Here is a 23,211-nt window from a genome sequence, read left to right as displayed (position 1 = left end):
TTTTAAAGCAAAGATGTGAAAGACTCAAAATTTGGTATGTTGTTTACCTTAACAGGTGGAGGAGAAGTGTGTAAGTTAGATTAGACACACAGGTGTTCATTACATTATGATTGATAAATTCATACATGTCATACTGTGTTATTTTGATGTATTCTATATAGGAAACATAATAATGCAAAGAAAAAAGGTCTGAAGGAAAAAAGTCAGAATATTAATATGTAATCACGGGGTTGTATATATATATATATGTATATATGTATACTTTTACTAGTACATGTTTGCAGTACATAATGATTACAGTCACTGTTGGGATTGGTACATGTATAAAACACATTTCAATTCCCTTCTTTACCCCCTTCCTCCACTCCCCTTTTTTCTCCAGCATCAGATTCATTTATTTATCTTATAAGACCTTATAAAATTAATTATCACATACACAAATTGAAAACCAGAGTAATAGGCCAAAGAATATATATTACACATGAGACAGTTGTACTAAGTCAAGGTACACTTTTAGATACATTGTCTACACTGGATTACAATACATTTAAAAAATTTTTATACTGAACGATATGATACTTTAAGAATACACTCAGGTTTTTAAATCACACTATTTTCAAAATTTAAAAAAAGATTTTTAAAGATCAAAATGTTCTTTTAAGTTAAAAAATATTTTATTTGAACACAGGTTTCCATGGCTAAAAAACGAAGTTTTAAACTGGGTGTGGTGATGCATGCCTGTAACCTCAGCACTCCAGCAGTTTAGGCAGGAGGATCACTATGAGTTCAAGGCCAACCCTGGGCTACATAGGGAGCTCAAGGAAAGCCTACACTACAAAGTGAGAGTCTGTCACAAACAAACAAAACCAAAATCCAGTTTTAGAACTTCTGACTTCGGAACAAAGTAAATATATTTATTAAAAATAAAATCTATGTCAATATGCTGAATAAATAAGTGCAAATCATAAATTACAAAGGTATTAGAAGGGAAGCTCTTCATCTTCAGCCCATCTGTGTTTGTACAGATATTTTAGTTCAATATTTACCAGACTTGTCTGATCATAAGAATCTCCTGGGATCTATGTTAGAATAGTGATTCCCAGAAGTAATTTAGCATGTCATGACATCTGTTTAGGAAATACTGATCTCCTGTTTGCATTAGAGGAGTATTCTGAAACTTTAACTTACATATGAATAATAGTCATAACATTTGGGGCCATATTAAAATGCAGATTTAGATTCATTTACCAAAACCTTCTGGGTGATGCTAATATTTCAAGCCACGCCTTGAGGAGCAGAGCATTTGAAAAGCATTTGAGGCCCTAGCACAGGACTCTTCTTGTTGAAGGTCCTCAGTAAATGTTTATTACTCGTTGAAAATCTAGCTGTGTGAATTGGCATAAAGCATCTTGTTTTCTTTCCTCCTTTATTCTCTCTTCCCCACTCAATCTTTTGCATAAAAGCTATTTTCTGTTCCCCTAGTAAATTGATCACTTGTATTTGTTCTGTGGAGGACTGACCTTTCTGCTAAGTGTCATTGTAAAAGTTACTGTGCTCTGATTCATCTTTTAGACAGTACTTCTTTCAAGTTTTAATTTATTTAGCTACTTTGAGCACAATTACAAGCTACCTTTTAGAATGACTTTTCTCCATCACATTTACCTTGCCTATTAACTTAATTAACTGAATATTTGCAAGAGAACTAAGAAAGTATTGACTAACATTTTATTTATTTATTAGTTTGTGTTTTGTTTTGTTTTGTACCGGTGATCAAACTCAGGACCTTGTGCTTGCGAGGAGGCATGGTGCCACTGAGCTAAATCCCCGGCCCTAGAATTTTATTTTTGAAAAGCACAAAGAAGGAAAAAATGGATGTGATTTACTTTTTTTTTGAAAAAAAAGAATTTAATTACCTGATGTAGTTGCTTTAAAAAGTATCATTCCCAAATCTGTAATTAATTTTGAATGCTAAATTGGCCTAAATATACCCAATTATTTTTTAAATCTTTTTGGTTACCATGGAGAGTTATCAGGCCAATATTGTCTATTAATTTGCTCAAGAATAAGCTCAAAAGATAGCTCCACCTAAATGATCTGGAATATAGAAAGCATTTTGTGCATGAGGAGGTCAAGTGAGGAACATGATGAAGAGCTGGTGTAGCTAAGAAGGAGACACAAACAATGAACCAAGGCAGAGAACAGCATGCCAGGCACACTTCCCAAGAAAACACTCAAAAGTTCTGAAAAATCCATAAATAACTAATTTGTTTTCTTTCCCAGTTCATCCAGCTGGCCAAAACCAAAATGCCTACAAGTAGTCTCTTTGCTATGCTATACCCTCTTTCATCAGCATCTCACTGAAGAAAGTATAAATAAATTTTACTCTTTCAAACTCCTCCCAGTTCCCCCTTCTTCCCTGACCCCACTTTCTCATTTATAAACCAGGGACTTTATTAGGCTAAATGCATTTGTTATAAACTGCATTGATAAGATAAGTAATATGTCTTTTGATTATTCCATGAAAAAAAGAAATAAGTAATTAATTATGAGAGCCAGGCTCAACTATTAAAAAAAAAAAAACTATCCTGAGGAGAACAAACATTTTCTTTGTGCTACAGAAAGCCAAAATTATATCAGAAGATAACAGTCTCAAGGACAAACCTCTTTGCCTAACATGATACTGGGTTTTCTTGTGATCAGAATTCCAATAGTTTCCCGTGGAAGTTCAGAGACTGTGTAATTCAGGCGTGGTACCAATAGTACTTCTTGTATATTTTAATCCTTAACTTATTCAGTGGTGCTGAACTTATGGCATGTATGCTATTTGTTTTTCTTTTAAAACAAAATGTTAATATATGAGTTGCTTTCTTCAAACAGAAACCTCAGTATTCAGGTTCAGTTGCAGTGTTGGTGTTTTGCAAGTAAATCGGTTTGGGGTTGCAATTTGGGCACTCATCTCTAAAAGGTTCGCCATCCCTGGTCTGTATGGATCACTTGAGGACAGGGAGTATTTTTTATTTATCAGCTCATACTCACTGAACTAAAAGTTATAGACTGTAGGCTTTGGAGCTTTTCCCAGTGCCACACCCTTGTCATGCTGAATGAATGAATGATGAGTTTCAAGCTTACTTAATGTTAACCCCATGCCATGATTAATGGTTAAGCTAAATCTCCACTGCTCTCTGTTAATTCACCTTCCCAGTGTATTTATTGACTGTCTTCTATTAGGAAATGAGTAGTTTCTTTATGCCCTGGCAGTGGCTTTGCCACTTCCTCTTTTCTTGGCATGATCCTCTCTGTCACTCAGCAGAGCTATGCAGATTTTTCTCTGTGTTGTAAAGAATTTGAGTTCCCTGGCCTTTTCTCCATTACTTTTATGAATTTGCTTTTGTGCCACTGGCTGGACAGAGAAAGATAGTAATAGGAAATCAATATACAGTATGAGGAAAGTTGACAGAGTGACTGGAATCTACACTTTACAATAAGGTTCTATCTATATGCACTTATGCAGTTTGGAATTAATTGAAAGATTCTCTTACTCCTATTTACCCAGACCCTATTTGTGCCTTGAAAGTCCCACACAATTTCAGATTCCTGTGCTTTCTGCAACCATCTGTACACCTTTCTGGGAATGATCAGCTCCTTTATTCCTACACAGACCAACTGTATGCAAAGGCACCCAGCACCTGGCTAAAGAATCATAACTAATCACACCTGTACAAACATAAGATATCAAGACAGAGAGAAGAGTGGATTCTACATGTATTTCTTAGGAGCTTTTAATAATTCTGAACACAAGAATCTTGAAAATGACATTTGGAGGAAAGATCATTAATACATGTCCTTATGAAAATGGCAAAAGAATATATGGAGAACAACAGAAGAAAATTGGGCCTAATGATGCAAGCTGCAAATGCCATGAACACATAGCCTCCTTCTCAATGTGACCCACTGACCAGGAGCCTTGCAGTTAGCAATATAGAAGCTAGGGCCTGCCGCAGAGTTAGTAAATCAGAGTCTGCATTTCTAACAAGATCCCCCAGGAGATCTGTATGCACATGATGTTCGGGAGCGAGCTACTCTAATGCAGTGCACGATACATATTGATCACATTCCAGTTTCTTCTCACAAAGGAACTGATGGGAGAGTGTAACTACTGTGACTAAAGCAGTCATCTCAATTGGGGTCTGTCCTAAGCTCCCCTTTGTATCTGTGCTGTCCCTGAAGTCTACTTTGAACTGGGATTCTTCAGAACCTGGAATGCTAAGATGTAGTCTTTCTTCATGCGTGCACTTAAATGACAGCTTTTGTGAGCTGAACCTATTCTCAGCAAGGATGGGCATATGGCAAAGCAATCCAGTCAAAGGTGAGGTCAGCAGACAGGGTACCCACATGCATATTGTTTGTTACATGTCTGGATAAGACAAAGACCTTGGTAGGATGAGATAAGATGGTAGCAAAATGTTACCAGAATCAGTAAGCACGCTCTTAATTTCAACTGGCATTTTTCTCTACATAGAATGGATCACCATGGAGAAAGCAGTGCACTGATTGCTATTTAGGCACAAGTTTGTTACCTCCTTGTACCTAACAATTTGGAGTAGTATCAGCAAAGAGATTGAAGGCAGCAAGCGGATCTGTGCTTGTTACAATGTGAACATGCCTAGTCATCACTATGCATAGCAGATCTTTATATGAGAACACAAGTAAATTACTACTATTAGTAGTAATTTTGGATTAGTAATTTTGTAAAGACTGTAACTTCTATTATGTCCGCTGCTAGATTCCTGGGACCCAGCGCAGAGATGGCTTTTAATGTCTGTTGAATGAATGAACTGCCCAGCTCAGCTCTTAGGTTGGTGTTATTTTCTTCTTTTCTCTTTCCAACCTGTTCTTCCTGAAGTATGGTAATTTCACTTAAGAGTTTTAGCAGAAGTGAGGGGAGGGAGCAATCACACAGAAACTAGAAATGATGAGGATGGTTTTCTAAAGGAAATGTGATTCCTCCAGAACTTTAAGGAACAAACAGAAATTCTAGGCAAGAAGCACAGTATGCACAAAATCTAAGAGATAGTAATAGGTGATTCAAGAAGTTGGATGCCCAGTGTAGGTCCCCAGAGACATAAGCAAAAGGACACTAGGAGAAAAGTAAGGAGAATTATGGATGGATCAGATTCTCATTTTAACATCTTTGTTCTAAACCTAATGTGCCTCCAATTTTGTCTCTTCCATTAAACAACATTCATACTGACAGCAACATTCAAGTTCTCATCTGTTTCCCATAGACACTCACAATTAAATATTTTAATAAAAGTAGAAAAATTGTGATAATTGTAAAAGCTTCAAGAGTAAGATCTTGCATGTCAGCTGACACATTTTCTACAGTGTAAAATTTAGAGCATCACTAATACATATTAAATATTAAATAAGTCTTTCAAGTTGAACACACAAAAGATCAAAATAGATGCAATTTGGAAAGGACAAAGGTGTTTGATGCATAAAGGGAACAGGCACAGGTCAGCTACAGTTTTAGAACATATTCATGTGCTTGTTGAGAAAAGATTATTTTTCCTTCATTCACACCAACAAGCTCATGTATCCTTTTTAAGATATTGCAGTAATGATAAGGAAAGGGGTTAACTGATATGATCTAATTTTTCAGACTCAGGAGTTTTGGAGAAAGGTTAATGTAACAGTGAAGCTGCCCATTAAAAATAACATCTATAAACTGTCAGGAAAAATAGTAAATTCCAAAGGATGAAGCAATTGAAATTGCTTTCCTCCTTTCCAAACATTCCTGGAAATACATATTTTCTTTGTATATAAGAAGGGTAGTCAAATTTTAGACTACAACTAAAACAAAATCATTTTTTTAATAGTCAGGTGAACCATCAAAGCCATAGAGCAGTGATGACCTCCACATTTGACCTATGGACATTTTTTTCTTCTAATTAATAGACTTCAATAAGAAAATTACTTGGTATATTACATTTACTTAATGCCGTTTGAAAGCATAACATTTAAGTGGAATTGTGCCTGTCAGAAAAATAGCAGAAGATAAAGTGAAGCTGATTTTTTTTTCAGAGAAAAGAGACATAACCCAATGTCGAGTGAAATTTATCAAAATTAATAGCCGTGGGTATAATGCATCCGTTCATCAAACCAATTGAATCAGTTCTGTAGAGGACACTGTCCCCTCTGACTCACACTCTTCAGGCAGGGCCCTTTGAATGCCTTTCTAAAATTTAACCCTAATATTGTCATTTTCTTTCTTACACTAGGTACTGATTCCTAACTTCATGGACAGTGCCCAGTTCCTTAGTCTGGCATGAGAATCTACAGGTCCATGTTCTGCCCAATTAGCCAACCTTATCCAGCTGTCAAACCTACAGTTTTGTGACCCACCCACTTCCATGGCAAGCTGTCTGAACACACCTCACTCTGGCACCTCTGCCATGATTCCCACTGCCTCCGGAAGACAGCCTTTTGGTAACGGAAGCTCAGCCTACTGACCCACACCATTGCTGAATGGATCCCTAAGGCTTACATCCTCTTTTTTTGGAAGATATTAAGAGAAATACTCTATGTAAATTACTTAGCATATCTGAAAGTAGTAGATAACTATCATTATACAATATGTTATAATTACCCTATGCTGAAATACAGCATAATGTTGTGTTTAAACAAATAAAACCTAGAGTCAGACTGCTCAGCTACACTGGTCACTAGTTCCCTGAACCTGGTCAAGTTACCAGATTCCTCTGTGTCAGTTTATTCACCTGGAAAATGTGCATGATCATAGTTGCTACCTCACTGGTGTTTTTGAGAGTTGAATGAGTTATCACAGAAAAAAAGCGTCTAGTACCTACCACATTGTAAGTACTCAGCCAGTGCCAACTATGCTGATATGGCTGGTACATTTTTCAAATAGTTTATGGAAAATTTCAACAATGCACAAAATTAGAGACAACAGTATCATGAAGGCCCATGTCCTGCACACCCAGCCTTAGTAATTATCAAAATTGCATCATTATTGTTTCACTTATCTATTCCTTTTTATCCACTTGTTACTAGAGTATTTCTAGACATCATTATCAGTTTGCTGTTAAATGGTTCAATAAAAACAATGACTTTAAAAATAAAACAACAATCCCTTTTTCCTTATCTATGTATATTTATCTATCTACCTATGACTGGTCTTTGAACTTATTTATTTTCTATCTTTCCTCTTAGGTTCTGAATTTTCTTCAGCAATAGTTGTATTTAACTTGTCTAAACCTCTAGCTTACTGGATAGAGTATGGCAGGAGTATAATAATAGTGTGCTTTTTTATTCCATTAAGTTTATTGGTACAGTTTAGGTATACATTATGATCACATTCGTCATTGGGAATTTGTACCTGTACATGATGTATCTGGGCTCTTCTTTTTTCCCCATTCCCTTTCCTTCTCTTCAACCCCTCCATCCCTCCCTATTTACATGTGTTTCCATTTTTTCCTTCCTTCTTTCCTTTCCCCCACCCCCTCCCTACTTCCCCTTCCCTTTTGGACTTTTTCTTTTTTTTCCTGTTTTACATTAGTTATTATACATTTTGGTCCTCATTTACTCTTGCAATTTCTCACACCAGAGAAACTATTTGGTATCTACACATGTGTGTCCTATTTATTTCACTCGAGTATGGCCTCAATGTGCATCCATATAGCTATAAATGCCTCTAGTTTATAATTCTTTATGGCTGTGAAGTACTCCATTTTATTAAAAAAAAAAAAAAGCCACATCTTCTTTATCCACTCACCAGTTGATGGGGAATTGGGCTATTTTCAAGATTTAGCTATTACAAACTATGCCGCTATAAACATGGGTGGGCATGTATCACTGTGTTATGATGCTTTTAAATCTTTTGGGAAGATAGCAATATAGCACAACTATAAGACAGTTGATAGAATAAGACAATTGGCATTAAAATAAATATAACATACAACTAGTTCCTAAGTGGCAGGAAGGACCAAACAGTGTGATTCTAAAAAGGTAACTTGGAAGCCTATGTTTAGCAGGGATTAATTTGCCAGTAGGTAGATATTTCATTGTCTGTGCCAGGTAGGGAAGAAAACAACAGGAATAAATGAGCGTGTCACTGTCTATCACAGTTGTGTTAATGCTTTCATTTTAAACTCTGTATTGTTTCCCACCCCCAATAGTATAGGATAATATTTATCTTTCTTAAAAGACTGTGATGTTTAAAGCCCAGTGATACCTAAGTGACTGGTTCTCTGCCTGTCAGTTCATCTGTAAAATGCTAGCACCACTCCGTAGAACTGTTGACAGTATTGATGTGCTTAAAGCAATTCCAGATAAATAGAAATTTTTAATGTTGTATCTCTTATTATTATCTAGCAATATGACAGTAAAATAAAACAAGTGTGAAGCTTTTCTATTTAAGGAGAGAGAGAGAGAGAGAGAGAGAGAGTGGTAATAATATTCTCACTTTTCAGAGGGGAAATTAGGGATTAGAGAGATTAGGTGATGCATAAACCACGGGGCTACCAAACAGCAGCATAAGATATGGGCCCAGGTTTTCAGGCTCATCTCATTAGTGGCTAACTCCTTCCTGGTCATGTAAATAATACAGTATGTAAGAAATATTTCCTTTAATAAATAAGAAATTGGACTATAACACAATAAATATTTAAAATAGGGTATTTAATGATTAAGCAAAGGCTTACAACCCATCTGCTGTTTAAGCGGAAGATAGGCATTAAAGCTGCATCCCATAAAACCAGAGAGCACTTGTCTTCCATATAATAGTGAGATAATTGCTGTGTATGAATTTCTGTGCATCCCCTTGTACTTCCCCCCCTCTAAATTCTAAAAAGTTATGATCATACTGATATGCAAAGGGAATTGATTTGCTTAACTTTTAAAGGGAAGATGAGGGGTAGTAGAAATTGCGTATTCAGGGAGAGAATCATTTTGGAGAAATGGAAACAAAGACTGGGAGAAAGACACAGTCACCTGGTAGAAATGCCTCAAGCTGGCAGAGAGGAGAATTGAGCTCATGACCTACTTTCCACTAATTGCTGGGAAACTTGGGTGAATCCCTTACCCTTCCTGGGCCCCAGCTTCCTCGGTGTAAAATGAGATGACTGAGCTAGAGGCTTGCCACTCTTTTTATAATTTATCGATTGCATTGAATTAGACCATTAATTGTCTTTTCAATGTATGTTTTGTCAAATATCAAGGTAGAAGAAATACACTGTCAAAAATATGAAGTAGCTGTAATGGAAAATGTCTTTTTTGGGCCAGGGATTTAGCTCAGTGGTTCTAGTGCCTGCCTCACAAGCACAAGGTCCCAAGTTTGATCCCTGGTACAAAAAAAAAAAAAAAAAAAGTCTTTTTTAAAAGTATAGCATATCTCTCATAAAAGTATAAATGGAGATAAATTATAGTTAAATCAACATTGAGCCAAAATTTGTAAAACCAATAGCTGGAAATTGCTAAGCAATATGCATTGTCAGGTAATTAGATATAATTCACTATTCTGTGTATAAAACAATATTGCTAATCACTTAATCTTAAGATGAATGCACATATTTTAATTCATTCAGATCTAGAAGATAATTTCAGAGACCTAGAATTTTGTTTGTTTTTACATTTGTGCAATTACATTTTAGGATTGTTTGGATTATAGAGCTGCTCCTTTGCTTTCAATGTCTCTGAGAAAAGCACTTGCTTTTCCTGTTACTTAACAAGATAAATCATAGGTTCACTCCAGTCCACTGTTTCTGCCTGTCAATATCCTAATTACTTCTCTAATCCATTTAGATGACTCAGTCAGTGTCATAAATATTGGTGATAAGAGACAATGCAGGGAACAGAACTTACTGTAGTTCCATCCTCTCTTTCTACTTTTACTATCTCTCCAGCTGAGATCTAAGGGCACAAGTTATAGAAGAGTCTGGTCATCAAAAGAAAATTCATTAGCCTTTTAAAATACGGCAGACTAATAAGACAGGCATCCTAGGAGAAGTATCTCTGACACGTAGGACAGCATTTCTAATTATCAGTTTCTTTCCAGCACTTGAAATTATAGCAGAATATTCTCAAGTAAATGTTGCAAACATAGGAAATGTAGCACATGTAAAATATTTTCAGTAAAATATACTCTTTTTTATGTAGACAGAGCACATCCTATTTTAAATCTTGAATTTGTGGAACACCAAAATCCATACATTTTACAAGATTTTTTTTCCCCTGAAGAAGGTTCTCCATAGGAAGATGAAAAGTTTAAAAATGAAATTAGTGAATTCTGAAGATATCCTATAATATTTTAAAATGTATGATTTTGGTTTTAGCCAGAATGTATCTATTAAAGACTGTAGAATCAATTTATAAATTATGCATAAAAACCAAGGGGAGGTATCTTAAAACAAATATTCACCATTCATTTAAAAAGATTCATGAAGTTTACTATGTGCCAGTCCCAGAGAAATAAATGACAGTCTTAGTCCTTAAGAGCTTACAGTCTTTGGGGAGATATAGACCCAGAATGATAAAAACCAATCAAGAGGTGGTGATACCATAGCTGATACATAAAAAAATGAGGGCCTGAAGAGTGGACCTTATCTCTTCTCAGAAGGCAAGGAAGATACCCTAGAAGAGAGCACCTGAGCTGAAAATGGAAGAAACAGAGAATATTTCCAGATGAGGCAGAGGAGCAGGGCATTTCAGGTAGAGGAGATAACGACAGACTTTTAGGAGGTGCAGTGGTCAGGGACTCGTTGCTAGGCTAATGCACCTCAACCATAAATGGTGAAAGTGACTCAGGTGGAATCAAGAAGACCCTTCAGTGAGACGGGAAGATGCTGCCATTGCATCTGGGAGACTGGGCACTGGATCTTTCTTTCCTTGGGGATCCGGTGCTTCCATCCTAAAGCTGCAGTTCATTATTTCACAGGGCTTAAATTTGTGTTTTCCCAATTATTAGAGACCAAAGTAAGATGGAGTGGGAGACTGCCCTGTTGAGTATGCTATCTTGGATTTCAGTTTTCTTTGATTTACCCATTTATATATCTCACCTATTTTCACATAATTTGTTGTTTGCTTTATGACTTTTAGAGGCCTTTCCCACTTACGAGTAGCCATGCTTTGTCAGTTTTTATGCTATGCTTATGCTTCTACAAAATTTTGCTTGTTTCTTTTTCCTAAGATTTGACCCAATGTGAAGCTTTATTTTTTTAAAGTTTCTTTACACCTGCTTGATTCTACTTCATCACTCAGTTTGTTCATTCTTTCACTAACACCACATTATTCTAATTACTATTACTTTATAGCATTGATGTTAATGTTACGATGTTCTCTTTTATTTTTCACAACTCTCATTTATTTGTATGCTTTTCAAAGAAGTAGAGTCATTTTTTCAACTTCTCTAAAGTTGTGGGAGGTTGGTGAGAGTTGAGGATAAAGGTGAATTTTGACTTGGAATAGAATGTGCTTATAAATTAATTTGAATAAAACTGATATCATCAATTGGCTATCTTTATACTATACATCATATATCTTTCCATTTATTTAAATCTTTCTTCTACTTAATTTTCACAGTTTCCTTCTTAAAACTCTTACTTAGTATTTGCTAAGCTTATTAGCATTGTTTTCTACTTCTAATGAGATCTCAAATTCCATTAAAATTTCTAATTGGATCCTGCAAATATACAGAAATTATTAATGTTTACATGTCTATCTGGTGTACATTTGCTTATTAAGGTCTTTATTAGTTCTAGTGGCTGTTTAATTAGTTATCTTGGAATTTTTCTTAGGCAGTAATATCCATGAAAATTGCTAGCTTTATCTCTGCCTTTGCATTGTTTATTTGGTTTAATTATATTATGTCATTCCATATAAATGTACCTATAATGGAAACTATTGGTGATAATATTTTAATTTTCTAGCTGGTTTTAATTAAAATTCTTCCTATATTTCAACACTGAGATTATTCTTACAGAAGTTTGATTTCGGTTCCTAATGTCATTATTTCATCCTTACATTTAAATACCACTTTGGCTAGCACAGGGCTTTAGATCACTATTCCTTTTGTCTCAGAACTTTCTAACATGGGTCCAGAACATCTTGCATTTCAGAGTAGAAGCCTGTTGTCAAATCTAGGAATCATTCGTTGTAATACCTTATTGTCTTCGTCCTTGGAGTCCAAAGAATTCATCTGAATGTATATAAATTTAAAGTTGCCAGGTAAAACTTCAGACACCTAATTAAATCCAATTAAGATAAGCAACAAATAAAAATCATGCCCAATGTGTATTTTTATTTACTAAATCTGATAATCCAAATCAATATTCATTATTGTCATTATCATTTTGACTGCCATTCAGCAGGCTCTTTTGAACTAAAGTCTTTTTTTTTCAGCACAGAGAAATATTTGCTATTTATTTCTTTGACATATCGTACTGGATCTGAAAACTGGATCTTAAAATCATTGGGCATATTGAATATGGTGTCCTTTATCCTTAGGAGAAGCTGTTCTTAAGTTAGTGGTGCACTTTTGGCTTTTCAGCTTTTAGATGTTCATGAGCTAGAAAAGAAAAAAATTGATCATTCTTTTTTTCTCTTTATTCTTGTTTTTTGAAGATAGGTATTGGATAGTCTGAATCTAGTCCCAATATTTCCTAATTTTTCCATTAAATTTATATATTTTTGTCTTTACATTTTGTCTTACATTTTGGGAGTTACTTTCAGACACATTAATTTTATTATTTAGAAAACATTCACTAAAATTAAAATTTTTAGCTATCATGGTTTTAATTTCCAATTTTTTCCAGGTCTCAGGTTATTTCTTTTTCATAGCAACTTTCTAATATAACTTTTAAATTCTTTTCTGGTTTTGAATTTTCTTGGATATCTGTATGAGCTTTCTGATACTATATAGCAAAATACCTAAGATAATCAACTTAAAAAGAGGAAAAGTCTATCTTGCCTTATGGTTCTAGGAGTTTCAGTTCAAGGTTGGTTGTACCCTTTGCTTTGGGCCCGTGGTGAGAGAGAGCACCATGGTGAGAATATGTTGTACAGGTTGCTCATTCACTTCTGGACCAGGAGGTAAGAAGAGAGAGTAGAAGAAGCCAGTCCTCCTAGAGAGCCTTCCCCAAATGACCTAAGATCTCTCAGTAGCTTCCCACCTCTTAAAGGTTGCACCCCCTCCCAAGAGTGCCACAGGTTGGGGACCAAGCCCTTAACACATGGGCTGTGGGGGACATTCAAGATCCATACTATAGCAATTCTTCTAAGATTAGTTCTATTTGCTCAGCTTTCTCCTTTTACATAAAGGGTTTCATTTTCCTAAATACGTGGTTATGCTTGGTTGTCTATTCTTACTTACATATTACAACAAAAGATTGGTTTATGAAAACAGAACTATAGTGCTTTTGTTTTTTAAGCTTTCCTCTACACAGATTTATTGAACATAAAATTCTGTATACAAAGTAACCTGGACCAGTTGCCTCAAAACATGATCTTTTCCTACTAATATCCTGAGAGGTTGGTTTAAAGCAACTTACTCAAAAATAACTAGAAATATGCCCAATGTACATCAGATGAATGGCCTAATAACTGGAACTGTATAGTTTTATAAGATAATTAATAGGTGGGGCTGAATCCCAGTGAAAGGGTGCTGAAAAACTGACAGGAGACATCAAGAGGCCATTTTGTGCACGGCCGCCATGATGCTATCATGTTTTTGGATCATAATGTTCCCATTATCTGATTCTAGACTCACCACAGGGATATCAGTGGGGTCAGAGATCAGTTTAGCTACTTGCTGAGCCAGAACACATATCACTCCTGAATGCTCATCTGATAGAGTCCCACAGCAACCCAGATTAAGTCCTGTGAATCTGTACACAGGACTCCAACAACAGACAACTTCTTCATTCTACCCTCCAAGTATTGCTCTAAAGTCGCCTCCATCCTACCGGCCATCCATCCTAACCCCCAAAATCTATTCTTTTTTAGCAATTTAAAGACAAAAGATACCTTATTATTAACTATGTTTACTATTCAATGTAATATATCACTTATTCCTCCAGTCTCACTGAGACTTCCTACTCTTTTACCAACATCTTCCCTTTCCTCTGCCCTCCTTCCCCAACATTGGTAACTCTGAGGCTGAGTTTTTTAGACTCTGTTTCAAAGTGAAATCATACAGTAGTTGTCTGTGCCTGGATTATTTCGTTTAGCATGAGGTTAATGTTTTTGAAAGTCCTCCATCCTGACTAGGAGAGGAAAATTTGAAGATGCTGGTCCTCTTTTGTTGTACAAGCAAGAAGAGGTAGAAAAGAAGGACACTTTCATGGCTGCCAAAGCAAGTGCTCCCTGGGTAGTGCTGTGAAGATCAAATGCTTTCACAAAGGACGATGTAAAATTTAAATACATCACTCTTTTTAGAATTTGAGTCAGAGCCAATACTACTAATGGTTCCCATACAAGGGTGTTTAATACTTAAAATAATATTATAATTCTTAGCACGCTCACTCTACCGTCAGCATTGTCTGCCAAAAGCAGGGGAAGACGTGTAGATCAGCCATGGTATTATTTTCCAACAGTGGAATGAGACCTTTTTCTTATTTTGATAGTCAACTTCAACTTAGGAGAAATTAGTGATCAAAATTGAAAATTTAGAGGTTTACTGAATTATAGTTTAATTTCTTAAGGTTTGGATATTAAAGTTGACCCAAAGTATTTTGCATTATGCTTGCAGCTTATTTCATAATAGGAGTTTTTGTTTTCCTTTAAAAATCAAGTGCTCTAAAGACAGACTATTTCATTTTGATTTAGGTTTGATTTAAAGTGACAAAAAATGCGAAATACTAGTGCTTCAATAAGATGGGAGTTTATATCTTGCTCAGATAATTTAAAAATGGTCATCCAGGAATAGAATTGTGCTTCTTGGGGCCAGGAACTCGGGCTTCTGTCTTGCTGCTTCTCCATGAAAAGTTCCCATTTTCACAACCATCTCATGGTCTAAGACAAATGCTGGAACTGCAGCATTTCTACCCACATTCCAGCCAGCAGGAAGGAGAAAAGGATTAAAGAAAGGCACATTTCTTTCCTCTAGAAATTCTTTGTAAAAGCCACACTATTTTCTTACATACCAGTTGTTACCAGAGTCCTTGGCCAGAGGCCTGAGCCTAAGAATATCAGATCTGTTCACTTGTCACCTGTAGAGTCTATTTAACAAAGAGAGAGAAATGATGACAGAGCAGGAAGAAATTTATTTTTGGTATAACCAAACAGGGAAGACAGCTAATCTAGAAAACTATCTTCTCTGTACTGATAGCAGCTTTAGGATTACACAGGGAAAGAATGTAGGCAAAGAGCCAAGAGGTTACATATGCATAGCAGTGTTGATCAGGCTGTGGGGCCTATGAGCTGAGAGGTACATATATATGTGTTGTCAGCTTCTGGGGTCTAATGGGGCTAGGGTTTGGTGGTTGGAGGGAGAGTTTCCATTCCCTCCCATGGAATGAAACTGGGAAAGAAAAAAAAACCAGAAAGAGATGGGTTAGAAGGACAAAATGGAGTCAAACAATGACTAGGTGTTTCTTTAAACCCCCCACTGTAAAGGAGGCTTTACCACACAGTGACTAGGGCCTGGTTACATAACCAAATTTAGCTGCAAAGAAAGCTGGTAAATATAATTTTATTGTTGACATTCTTGCACCCATTAAAAATTAAAAATTATCATAAATTGAATATTGAGGACAACAAGAAGTATTTGTAACACCATCTGAACAGAGCAGTGTTTTCTGGATCTCATAAAACTCATACGTATTCACTCATTTCATTTGTTCCAAAGATTCCCTTGAATGTTCACCATTACTAAGCACTCAGGTAGGACTTGAGATTAAAAATGATGAGAACTGCATACATGGTCCCTGTACTGATAGAATTTTAGACCAGTGCATAAGGTAGGTGTTAGTAAAATAATAAAACATATCAGAACATCAATACAAGCTGAATGACTATTATGAGAGAAGACACCAAATGCTAGGGAAATATTTCACAGGACTTTGCCAGGCTAAGGCAGGGTGATAGCAATCTAGGGAAAGCTTCCTGAGGTGGGGATCCATGTACTCATACCCAACGGATGAATGGGAGTCAGCCACTCAAAAGGGCTGCTGGAGCAGGAATATCATTTAGAGAAAAGACAGATAGAAATGCAGAGATGGGAAGGAGATTACTCCACTTAAGAAACTGACAAATCAGCCAATGGCTGGAGTAAAACTTTAACTGATGTATCACTGGAGTAGAAAAAGCAAAAGGGAAAGTGGTGGGAAATGAGACCAGCAAGATTCTCAAGGTTAAAATGATGTGGTACCCAAGGCGGGCACATGAAGTTCTTTGCATCTTTATCCCAAGTGCAACAGGAACAGCTTCCTCAATTGAATGGCTTGAGACAGACAGCAACATGACTAGTTCTGTACATTGAAAAGAACTTCTGAATGCAGTGTGGAAAGCAACTATAAAAAGTAGGAGAGACTGCAGCAGGAGTTCAGACAAGATGGCAGAGAGAGAAATGTGGAGAGGCTCGAGAGACAGTAAGGAGATAAAAAACATTAGGGCTCACTTATTTGTGGCAAGAGAGGGCACAGATGAAAGTGGAGTTGAAGGAGATTCCCATGTTTTCAGGTTGTAGCAATGGATGGAGAGTGGTCTGTCTGCTAACAGAGGAGCATACAAATAATGATATTTAGGGCAAGGTGATGATTTTTTAGTTGATGCTTAAGAGCCTTGAGGGTGAAGTGCCTTTCCAATATTCAAGTGGATATTTTGGCTAAGCAGCTAAATATATAGGTCTGGAGATAAGAGGAACTAGCAGGGCTAGAGATCCAGGGTAGGGAGTTTGTGGCAGGTAGTTGCTAACTACAACACAGTGCCAGACAAGGTCCCCTACAAGGATGGTAGAGATAGACAAGAAAAGATGAGAACATGGGACTTAAATATAAAAGATGAGCAGGAGAAGGCAACAAAGGAGACCGATAGGTCTGGCTAGGAGGGCATGGCCACATGAGAAGGTTTATTGTAATAGAAGCCAAGGGACAAGCATTCAAGATCACCAAACGGAAGACGATTCTACAGGGAAGTCAAAGAAGGGGAAAGCTGGAAGAAAAGCTTGAGACTACAAAGTGTTATGACATGTTATTGCACGGGTGGGGTGTGATAAATACTCTCCAATGTGATGGTGTGTGTGAGGGGGTGTACGGGTGTGTGTATTGTGCATTAGTATTTGGGCCATTTGGGAGATGTTAGTCAAAGGATATAAAATTTTCTTTAGGCAAGAGAAGTAAGCTCAAGAGATCTGTTATACATCATGGTGACCACAGTTAGTAACAGTATATTTTGTACTTGATGTGGATCCTAATCCATAGGATAAATGATGGAGAGAGAGCAGGGTAGAGATAGGTGGGTAGATAGATAGATAGATAGATAGATAGATAGATAGATATAGATAGATAGATAGATATAGATATAGATAGATATAGATAGACAGACAGACAGACAGACGTTTATTAAGAGAATTGGCTCCTGAGATCATGGAGGCTGAGAAGTCCCACCATTACGCATCTGCAAAATGAATCTTCTGAATGGTTTAGTTCATGTCAAAAGCCTCAGAGTCTGGGAAACCAATGGTGAAATTTTCAGCGTAAGGCCAAAGGTCTGAGGACACATGGCCACACTGTTGCAAGGAGTACAAACCTCATAAAACCTGGGGTTTTGATGTCCAAAGGCAGGGGAAGAGTGTCGCAGCTCTAGAAGAGAGATAGAGAGAAGAAACCACCTTTCTGCTGACTTTTTTGCTCTGTCCAGGCCCCTGACCAACTGGCTGCTACTTGCCCACAGGAAGGTGGATCTTCCACACTCTGTCCACTGACTAACACCAGTGCTCTGGATACACCCTGTCAGATACGTCCAGAAGTAAGGCTTTGCCGGTTCTCTTGGCATGCACTAATCCAGAGGAGGTGACACCTACAATTCAAAATCACACTTAAAAATCTCTGAGAGTAGATTTCAAGTGTTCTTGTCCCCAAAATAACCACGTAAGGTAACATATATGTTAAATCACATGATTTAGCCATTCCATACTGCATCCGTGTGTCAAAATATGTTGTATAACATAAATGAGCAAAATGTCAATTTTCAATTAAAAATTAAATTAATAAATTAATTAAAATATTTGAACCAAACTAAAACTGAATTCCCAAACTATGCTAACATGGTTTATCTTTGGTAAGGACATAATTTCAATAGAACATATGGAGACAGTAAAGGTGTTATTTTGATGTTGACCTCATTTTAAAACCAGTAATCAATTTATGAACTTCCAGTCACTCCAAGGACAGAAGTTATTGTTTCCAGTACTAGAGCAAGGGTGCCTAACGGGATTGGCTCGGGAACACCTATTTGGTCTTGGTCCTTGACTGAAAAACTAGGTATTTAAAAAAAAAAAAATAACAGAATTGCAGCCCACTATGACTCTACCTATTTTCCTTGGAAAATAAACCTAAGATTGAGAGAGGATAGAGTGAGTGGAAATTCTCTTCATCTGAGAAAGGAGTAATCAGGTATTTCATGCACTTTTAAAAGAATTTGCCTTCAAACATTGTATCTTTTGAAAAACCAAGCCACATAATAATTTCTATCTCCTTGAAATACCATTATTTAATTTTTCTCTCAGTTCTGTTGTTCATATGCCTCACAAGAAGGGACTATGTTAGATTATCTCCAATTGTAATTAAAGCATCTTAATGGGTAAGCACCCAAATTGTCAAATTAAGACAAACTCAGCTATTTTAAAATAAAATTTTAATTTATTGATTCTAATAACAGTTATAATTCAATGGAATAAATTATTTATGAATCCAATTATCAAAGCAAATGAAAACAATAAAAAACTCATGGTTTATCTATACTGTTGCAAATTTGGATCATTTCAAGGTGATTATTTCTCTTATATTTGACCTTTCACCATGGAAAATGTTAATGTTAGAAAAATTATGTGAAAGGCTTTGAAATCTTAAAAAAATAATAGTTTAATGTAAATAACTATTTATTACTCTTAATCATTTTTTAAAGCATTTTCTCAACATAGAGTTAAGTTTCAAAATCCTTTAAAATTTTCTGTCCTTTTAATGAATATACAGTTAGTCTTTGGGTTACATGCAATAATTGATTCTGTATCTCAGATTATATGTATCAGATATATGTATTAATTACATGTATCAGATATATATAATTAATACCTGTATCTCAGATCCTTTTTCTCCAGTATGCACAGAAATTGGTTCCATGAGAACATGTAGTCTGATGAAATGTCCTTTGTAAATTATTTACTGTTTCTAGTACATATTGTACCAAACGGTCACACAACTTCAAACACTTCAAACCATTTTTAAACTATGGCTTTATTAGTTGAAAGCATATGTAAACCTGGATGAAATACCTTAAGTTCAATTGCTGTGCTAGATTTCCATTTCATATCAAATTTAAAAATACATTGAGGTCTCTATTCATCTCTTTGATTTTGATCCATAAGCAACAAAGTAAATTCATTTTGGCCGCATTCTTCCCATAAAAGTAAATAAAAAGAAGCTGATGGAAAATAAGTGTTTTATGTGCTCTTACAATGAGCAGTAAAACAGTAAAGATGGTTTTTCCTGAAAAGGAAAAATTGAATACCTTTGCCAGGAGCCCACAAATCCATTTAAGCACCAAGCATTATTCACAGATGATATAAAAAGTATCTCACATATATACAGGAGATTTTCTTACACAACTTTTATGCTGTCATGTTTAATTTGTGTTTGTTTGTTTGAGATTACTTACTATGTAATTCAGACTGGCCTTAAACAGACTATGTAGCCCAGGCTAGCCTCAAGGCAATCCTCCTGTCTCACCCTACTGATTACTGGGATTACAGATGTTCACCAACATGCCCACCTTTATCCTGTTTAATAAAATGCAGACCCACTTAAATATCACTTAATTCAAAATAGTCTTTTTGACAAGCTGACCAAATGGGGTTGATTTTTTTCAATAATTACTAACATTTCAATGAAGTGAATGTCTATGAAAGATTTTCAGAGCTATTGAGTGCAAACATTCAGCTACAGAGATGTCCAGCAGTGGAAATATGAAATAGGCTAAACACAAATAGGAATTCGATCAAATAAATTATAATATGTTCATAGTAATTTGGTTATTTTTAATCACAAACACAGTTAGACAATTTCAAAATAATGGATGTTGCTGCAAGGAAGCATTAGTGGCTCTGCCAAAGGACATAGCTCTAGCTCTTATCCCTCTCTTAAAGTGTCTCTGTTGCTGTAATTCCTGGAGATACTGGTATTCCTTATTTCTGTCTAAATCAGCTATTACAATTAAAGACATTCTGTTCAGATTATTTAGTCATTATCATATATGAAGCATCCCCCATTAGCAGAACATGAGCAAGAGGCTGTGATCAGTTAAAAGACTTCCTCATCAAAGGAACAAGGGAAATCTTAATTATAAAAAAGAGGACAGATTTTTAAAATGTGAAATGATTCATTCAAATCATGACACAAATTTTGTGATTTTAGATTATTTGGTAGAGTTTCACAGAACTTGTGTGTGGTCAGCTTTCTTGTTGCTGGGACAAAATACCTAAGATCAGCAATTTAAAGGAGGGGAGGTTTATTTTTGCTCCCAGATTCAGAGGTGTTAGTCCATGGTCGGCTGGCTCCGAGGAGAACGTCATGGTAGAAGGGCCTGGTGGAGCAAAGCTGCTCACCTCACGGTGGTCAGGAATCAGAGCACAGGGGAGGAGCCCTAAAAAGGAAAGGACCAGGAGCCAGATATAATCTGATAATGCCAGATATTGCAGCCCACCCATGTACCATGAAAGTGTGCTTCACTCATCTTCTAAGAATGTCTCATGCCAATCAAGTTGACAGTCAAGTGCAACCATCACAATTCAATTTCTGTATATTAGGAAAACTAAAGAAAAACAAAATGATAAACATCTTTGTGTAACTGAACTGACATGACACATCAGTCAAGAAAGCTGTGCTCGGTTAGCATTTTGTCATTCTTTCAAAATGAATGTAATTTATTAGTGTCAATGCTGGTGCTGCTTTGCATGGAACAGAATATAAATCTGTTGTTCTTTTAGTATTTTGGCTAAGCTTAGCTTTATACTTTAGTAAATGAATTACCAAGGCATCTCTTTTTTTCTTTTTAGCGGTCTCTAATGACTCTCTACTTGTATGTATTTTTTTCTCTCCTCATAATTTCCACTCTGTATCATCACTGTTTCTCCTCTCTATGGATTCAGAATTTCTGAGAAAGGTTGACTTAGTTACTACTAGTTTTTAAAGGTTACAAGAAATAATCAAATCCTAGTGAGAAATGTGGCTCTGTACTATGGATAGCAGGACACTTGTTTCTGGGTTATGTTTCTTAACCTATATGTGGTAAAGGACCCAGGCTTTTCCCCTCCCAATCTCTTCTGAATCAGTCTTTTCATAAAAAATATATTTATGGAAAAATTAAATTTAAAAGGCAAACATACAAAATACGAACACTAATTTTACTATTATTATTATTACATGAAAACAGAGAACTAGAAAAAGTTGGTACTAAGTTTTAAATGATAACCCTCCACTGATACACTCAGTTACCTATAATGCCCTGAACATGTCCCCTGAAAATTTATATGTTGAATCCTATTCCCCACTGTGAGAGGATTTGAAGGCAGAGCCTTTGGGAGGTGATTATATCTGCAGTACTCATAAATAGGATCCGTGCTCTTATAAAAGGTACCCCAGAGAGATCCTTGTCCCCTTCCATCATGTGAAGACACAATGAACTGATGGCCATCTATGAACTAGGACCCTCATCAGACACTGAAGCTGATAGTGTCTTGATCTTTGACTTCCTAGCCTGCAGAAGTGTGAAAAATAAATTTCCATTCTCTATAAGTCACTCTTTCTATAGTATTTTGTTATAGCAGCCTGAGCAGACAACAAAAGATGATGATTAATAAAGTTTTCAGATTGCTCTTGCCCCACAGACCACTCTTTGAATTGTAATACTATGGCTTGAAAGCCCCCTCTGCATCTCATGCCAAAGTTTGATTGTCATTGTAACCATACTGAGAGATGGGATTTTAATGGGCAATTAATTCATAAGGATTCTGCCACCATGAATTGATTAATGATGTTATTGAAGGAGCAGGTAAGTTATTATCTTGGGAATGAGTTCCTGACAAAAAGGATGAACTTGGCCCCATTTCCTCTATTTGTGTGACATGTTCTCCGTCGTCCCTCTGTCATGCTCAGACACAGGAAGGAGGCCCTCACCAGATACGGCTCCTCAGCCTTGGGCTTCCCAATCTCCAGAAATGTGAGCCAAATAAACATCTATTATTTATAATTTTCACAATCTGTGGTAATTTGCACAGCAGAAAATGAGCTAAGACAATTACTAGGAAAAATAGGATTCCTTACTTCACTATGGCCCCTGTAATTGACATATACCATATATTTCAAGTACCCAAAAAGTAGAGTACTGAAGAATCATGTAAAATGAATATAGCCAAAAAGCACTTACAGAGATTTTCCCCCTATATTAATTAAGAAAAGCATGTTAGAAAACAAAATGATCCTATTTTTGTTAAGGAGCAACAGCACATTGAAAGAGCCTGAAAATGTAACTGTGGTTATATCTGGATAATGGGATTATGAAGGATTTTATCCCTTTGTTGTTAATATTTTATAATCCATGTATCCTGATTTTCTACAGTGATCCCATTTGCATTAATATATTATACTCGTGGAAATGGATTCTTATTTTTAAATTGATTATTCAGTCATCAATATTTTTCAATCTATGCTCCATTACTGTGTCCCTTTGTGCCTTGATAAGTGGCCGGATTGTCCCTTCTAAAAACAAAGTACACAGCCAAACAATCTGCTCCAGGCAAGCCATCTATTGGCTTTGGCTACTGTATGAAAATGGAAGAATTAGAATTATTTGGTTTTTCTTTCAAGCTAAAATCAGGAACAAGACAAGGATGCCCACTACCACCACTCCTCTTCAATATAGTTCTGGAAACATTAGCCACAGCAATTAGAAAAAAGAAAGAAAGAAAAGGAATAAAGATAG

The 23,211-nt window shown here is 36.1% G+C and overlaps 1 protein-coding gene and 1 pseudogene across 3 annotated transcripts in view; one reads left to right on the top strand and one right to left on the bottom strand.

Moving 5' to 3' along the window:
- The window catches only part of Ptpro (protein tyrosine phosphatase receptor type O), a 249,838-nt gene that overhangs the window by 71,854 nt on the left and 154,773 nt on the right, over positions 1-23,211 (top strand). The window lies entirely within an intron of this gene.
- Positions 13,700-14,125, bottom strand: LOC147827505 (ragulator complex protein LAMTOR5 pseudogene; annotated as a pseudogene).

The sequence above is a fragment of the Heterocephalus glaber genome, unplaced genomic scaffold, assembly GCF_053883595.1.
Source record: "Heterocephalus glaber isolate CG9 unplaced genomic scaffold, H.glaber_assembly_v1.0 deba00001444, whole genome shotgun sequence".
NCBI lineage: Eukaryota > Metazoa > Chordata > Mammalia > Rodentia > Bathyergidae > Heterocephalus > Heterocephalus glaber.
The sequence above is the reverse complement of the archived record's forward strand: the minus strand, read 5'-3'. Positions and strand labels throughout refer to the sequence as shown.